Here is a 6,045-nt window from a genome sequence, read left to right as displayed (position 1 = left end):
CACCTTAAACCTATGCCCTTTAGTTCTTGATTCCCCAACTTTGGAGAGGACCACCCACTAAATATTGAAAGACCTGGAGAGTGTTGAAGTGGAAAGGTTGTTTGCAGTAGTGACAGAGCCTAGGACCTGAGCCCAGAGGGTCAGACTAAAAGGATGTCCTTTTAGAACAGAGATGAGGGATCTCTTTAGCCAAAGGATGATGAATCTGTGGAATTCATTGTCATAAGTGGGTGTGGATGCTAGGTCACTGGATATATTTAAAGCTAACGTTGATAGGTTCTTTATTAACGAAGGTTAGAGATTGGCAGGTATGACGTGGGCATCACTGAGTCTTGCCTGAAAGAGGATCATAGTTGAGAGCTTAAATCCAAGAATGCACAATGTTTTGAAATGATGGGCAGGTAGGCAGAGAGGATGGCCTGGTTCTGTTGGTTAAAAATGAAATTAAATCCTTACCAAGAGCAGATAGGAGCAGAAGATTCAGAATCTTTGTGGGTAAAGTTAAGAAACTGCAAGGGAACAAAAGACCCTAATAGCAATAATATACAGGGCTTTGAACAATAGTCAGTATGTGGGGTACAAATAATAACAGGAGATAGAAAAGGCATGTAAAAAGGGGAATGTTAGTATGTTAGTATAGTCATGGAGGACTTCAATAGTATTCTTTAAAGGTAGATTTGGAAAATCAGATCTGGATACCAAGAGAGAGAAGTTGTAGAATGCATATGGAATGGCTTTTTAGAGTGGCTTGTGATTGAGGCACTTAGAGGAAGACAATTCTGGATTGGATGTTGTGCAATGTACAAGATTTGATTAGAGAGCATAAGGTAGAGGAACCCTTAGGAGACAGTGATCATAAAATGATAGAATTCACCCAGCAGTTTGAAAGAGAGAAGATAAAGTCAGATGTCTCTGTATTAGAGTGGAGTAAAGGGAATTACAGAGACATGAGAGAGGAGTTGGCCAGAATAGATTGGAAAAGTACACTGGCAGGGATGAGCAGCGATGGCTAGTATTTCTGGAAGCAATTTGGAAAGCACAGGATATATACATCCCAAATAGGAAGAAGTTATCTTCAGGCAAGATGACACAACCATGGCCAAAAGAGAAGTCAAAGCCAAAGAGAGGGCATATAATAGAGCAAAAACTAGTGGGAAGTTAGAGGATTGGGAAGCTTTTAAAAACCAACAGAAAGCAACTAAGGAAGTCATTAAGAAGGTAATAAATGGCGAGAAAATAAAAAAAAAGAAGACACAAAGGGATTTGAGTGCTTGTGCAGGATTCCTTAAAGTTTAACTTACAGGTTGAGTCTGTGGTGAGGAAGGCAATTGTGACATTAGCATCCGTTTCAAGAGGACTAGAATAAGGAGAATAAAACAGGATTATAAATGGATGTCTTCTCAGTGTGGAGCCAGTTTCTGTGCCATAAACTTTATCACTAAGATTTCACCAATCTTGGCCTTTTCTCCTTGGATGGACAGAGGAGGAGAGGTGACCTGACAGAGATGTATAAGATGATGAGAGGCATTGATCATGTGGATAGCCAGAAGCTTTATCCCAGAGCTGAAATGGCTAACATGAGGGGGCATAATTATAAAGTGCTTGGAAGTAGGTTCAGAGGAGATGTTGGGGGTAAGTTTTTCACACAGAGTGGTGGGTGCATGGAATGCACTGCCAACAGCGGTGGTGGAAGCGGATACAATAGGGGTCTTTTAAGAGCCTCTTAGATTGGTACATGGAGCTTAGGAAAGTAAACAGCTATGTGCTAGGGAAATTCTGTACAGTGTCTAGAGTAGGTTACATGGTCGGCACAACATTTTAGGCCAAAGGACCTGTAATGTGTTGAAAATTTCTATGTTCTATAATACCTTCCAAACACTGGCTTACTTGGAAAATGCTGTATTTTGCTTAACTAATTTCAAAGAATTTTGCATTCTAAAGAACTGATGTTAACACGATGCTTATACCATGGGAGAGGGGTATGGAGGGCTATGTTCCAGGTGCAGGTTAATGGAACTAGGCAGAATTAACAGTTTGGGATGGATTAGATGGGCCAAAGCTCTATGATGTGATGTTAGCATTCATTTCAAGAAGACTAGAATATAAAAGCTAGGATGTAATGTTGAGACTTTAGGGTTAGGGTTAGCTTGGGAAGGCCTCACCTGGAGCATTGTGTGAAGTTTTGGGCCACTTTTCTTAGAAAGGATGTGCTGAAACTGAGGGTTCAAGGGGGGTTCAAGAAAGTGATTCCAGTATTGAACAGCTTGTCATATGAAGACCGTTTGTTGGCTCTGGGCCTGTATTTGCTGGAATTCCGAAGAATGAGGGGTAACCTCATTGAAACCTTTTGAATGAGGAAAGGCCTTGGAGAGGATGTTGCATGTGATGAGAGAATCTATGACCAAAAGACACAGTCTTAAAATAGAGGAACGTCCTTTTTAGAATGGAGACGAGGAGGAATTTCTTCAGGTAGAGAATGGTGAATCTGTGGAATTTGTTGCCACGTGCAGCTGTGGAGGACATGTCTTAACCACAGGTTGTCACTGTGGTTAAGAAAGCATACAGTGCATTGGCCTTCATCAATCATGGGATTGAGTTTAGAGCTGAGAGAACCTTGGTCAGACTCCATGTGGAGTACTGTGCTCGGTTCTGGTCGCCTCACCACAGAAAGGGTGCAGAGGAGATTTACAAGGATGTTGCCTGGATTGGGGTGCATGCCTTATGAGAGTAGGTCGAGTGAACTCTGCCTTTTTTCTTTGGAGCGACAGAGGATGGAGGTGTATAAGATTATGAGAGGCATTGATTGTGTAGATAGAGGCTTTTTTCCAGGGCTGGAATGGCTAGCACAAGAGGACACAGTTTTAAGGTGCTTGGAAGTAGGTTCAGAGGAGATGTCAGGGGTACGTTTTTTTACACAGAGAGTGGTGCATGGAATGTGCTGCCGGCAACAGTGGTGGAGGTGGATGTGATAGGGTCTTTTAAGAGACTCCTGGGTAGGTACATGGAGATTGGAAAAATAGAGGGCTATGGGTAACCCTAGGTAATTACGGTAAGGACATGTTCAGTACAGCTTTGTGGGCCGAAGAGCCTGTATGGTGCTGTAGGTTTTCTGTGTTTATGTATACTTAAGACAGAGGTCGATAGATTTTTGATAGTTAGGGCATGAAAGAAGAAGGCAGGAGATTGGGGCCGAGGGGATAATTGGATCAGCCTTGATGAAATGGCTGAGTAGACTCGATGGACCAAATGGCCTAATTCTGCTTCTACAGCTTATGAAGAAGGATTGTAAAGGGAGGATGGGGCAATTGTGTCTGATAAAGTAAGTCAAAGCCAGCATCAAAGCAAAAGAGAGAATATATAATAGAGCAAAAGTTAGTGGGAAGTTAGAGGATTGGGAAACTTGAAAACCAACAGAAGGGAACTAAAAATGCAATGAGAGAAAAGATGAAATATGAAAATTAAGCTAGCTTATAATATAAAAGAGGATACCAAAGGTTTTTCCCCCCAGTATATAAAGAGTGAAAAGGAGGCGAGGTGTGGGTAACAGACTGCTGGAAAATGACTCTAGAGAGGTAATAATGGGGGACAAAGAAATGGCAGACAAACTTATTAAGTGTTTTGTGTCAACAGTATGCCAGAAATTCAATAGTGTAGGGGTAGAAGTGAGCATAGTTGCTATTACTAAGAAGACTGAAAGATCTGAAGGTAGGTAAGTCACCCGGACCAGATGGACTATACCCCAGAATTTTGACAGAGGTGGCTGAAGAAATTGTGGAGGCATTAGTAATGCCTAGATTCTGGATGGTTCCAAAGGTTTGGAAAAAAGTGTTTAAAAAGGGAGGGAGGCAGAAGGAAGAAAATTATAGATGAGTTAGCCTGACAGTGATTGGGAAGATGTTGGAGTCCATTATTAAGGATGAGATTTCAGGTTACTTAAAGGCATATGGGCTGAAGTAAACTTAGTTTCCTAAAAGGGAAATCTTGTCTGACTAATATGTTGGAATTCTTTGAGGAAATAACAGGCAGGATAGACAAAAGAGAGGCAGTAGTTGATGTTTACTTGGATTTTCAGAAGGCTTTTGACAAGGTACTGCATGAGAGGCTGCTTAACAAGATGAGAGCCCTTGGCATTGCAGGAAACTTACTAGCATGGATAGAAAATTAGCTGACTGGCAGGAGGCCAAGAGTGGGAATAAAAGGTTCTTATCTTGATGGCCGCCGGTGACCAGTAGTGCTCTACACATTATAGGTCAATGATTTGGTTGACAGAATTGATGGTTTTGTGGCTGAGTTTGCAGACAATACAAAGATCGGTGGAGGGGAGATAGTGTTGAGGAAGCAGGGGTCTGCAGAAGGACAGGTTAGGAAAATGGGTGAAGAAGTGGCAGATGAAATATAGTGCACAAACACGAGGAAATCTGCAGATGTTGGAAATACAATCAGCAAACACAGAAAGCTGGTGGAATGTGGCAGACCAGGCAGTATCTAGAGGAAGAAGTACAGTCAACGTTTTGGGCCAAGACCCTTCGTCAGGACTAACTGAAAGAAGAAATAGTAAGAAATTTGGAAGTAGGAGGGGGTGTGGGAGATCCAAAATGCTAGGAGAAGACAGGAGGGAGAGGGATGAAGCTAAGAGCTCGAAAGTTGATTGGCAAAAGGGATACACAGCTGGAGAAGGGAAAGGATCATGGGACTGGAGGTCTAGGGAGAAAGAAAGGGGGAGGGGAGCACCAGAGGAAGATGGAGAGCAGGCAAGGAGTGATTGTGAGAGGGACAGAGAGAGAAAAGAAAAAAATAACATAAATAAATGAATAAGGGATGGGGTAAGAAGGGGACGGGGGCATTAACGGAAGTTAGAGAAATCAATGTTCATGCCATCAGGTTGGATGCTACCCAGGCAGAATACAAGGTGTTGTTCCTGCAACCTGAGTTTGGCTTCACCTTGACAGTAGAGGAGGCCATGGATAGACATATCAGAATGGGAATGGGACGTGGAATTAAAATGTGTGGCCACTGGGACAGAGCATAGGTCTCCCAGTCTGCATCGGGTCTTACCAATATGTAGAAGGGAGCACTGGACGCAGTATATCACACCAGCTGACTCGTCCGGTGCTCTCGGTTTGGACTTCTATATATTGGTGAGACCCAGTGCAGACTGGAAGACCATTTCGCTGAACACTTACGCTCTGTCCGCCAGAGAAAATTATGATATGTCTATCCATGGCCTCCTCTACTGTCAAGATGAGGCGATACTCAGGTTGGTGGAACAACACCTTGTATTCCGCCTGGGTAGCCTCCAACCTGATGGCATAAACATTGACTTCTCTAACTTCCGCCAATGCCCCCTCCCCTTCTTACCCCATTCCTTATTCATTTATTTATGTTATTTTTTCCTCTTTTTCTTTTCTCTCTCTGTCCCTGTCACAGTCACTCCTTGCCTGCTTTCCATCTCCCCCTGATGCTCCCCTCGCCCTTTCTTTCTCCCTAGGCCTCCCGTCCCATCATCCTTTCCCTTCTCCAGCAGTGTATCCCTTTTGCCAATCCACTTTGAGCTCTTAGCTTCATCCCTCCCCCTCCTGTCTTCTGTCATTTCAGATGTCCCCCTCCCCCCCACTTTCAAATCTCTTACTATCTCTTCTTTCAGTTAGTCCTGATGAATGGTCTCAGCCTGAAATGTCGACTGTACTTTTTCCTATAGATGCTGCCTGGCCTGCTGCATTCCACCAGCATTTTGTGTGTGTTAGGTGAAATATAGTGTTGGGAAACTGAACTAGATAAAGATAATCTGGTCCTCAGGTTGAAGTTCTGAACTGGAAAAAGGTCAAATTTGAAGAAATGAGAAAGGATCTAAAAAAAGCATAGATTGGGACAGGTTGTTCTGTGGCAGGAATGTGATTGGTAAGTGGGAGGTCTTCAAAGGAGAAATTTTGAGAGTGCAGAGTTTGTATGTTCCGCTCAGGGTTAAAGGCAAAATGAAAAAGCATTAGGAACCTTGGTTATCGAGGGATATTGGAACTCTGATAAAGAAGAAGAGAGAGATGTATA

This window comes from Hypanus sabinus, chromosome 19 (genome assembly GCF_030144855.1).
Source record: "Hypanus sabinus isolate sHypSab1 chromosome 19, sHypSab1.hap1, whole genome shotgun sequence".
Classification (NCBI taxonomy): domain Eukaryota; kingdom Metazoa; phylum Chordata; class Chondrichthyes; order Myliobatiformes; family Dasyatidae; genus Hypanus; species Hypanus sabinus.
The sequence above is the reverse complement of the archived record's forward strand: the minus strand, read 5'-3'. Positions refer to the sequence as shown.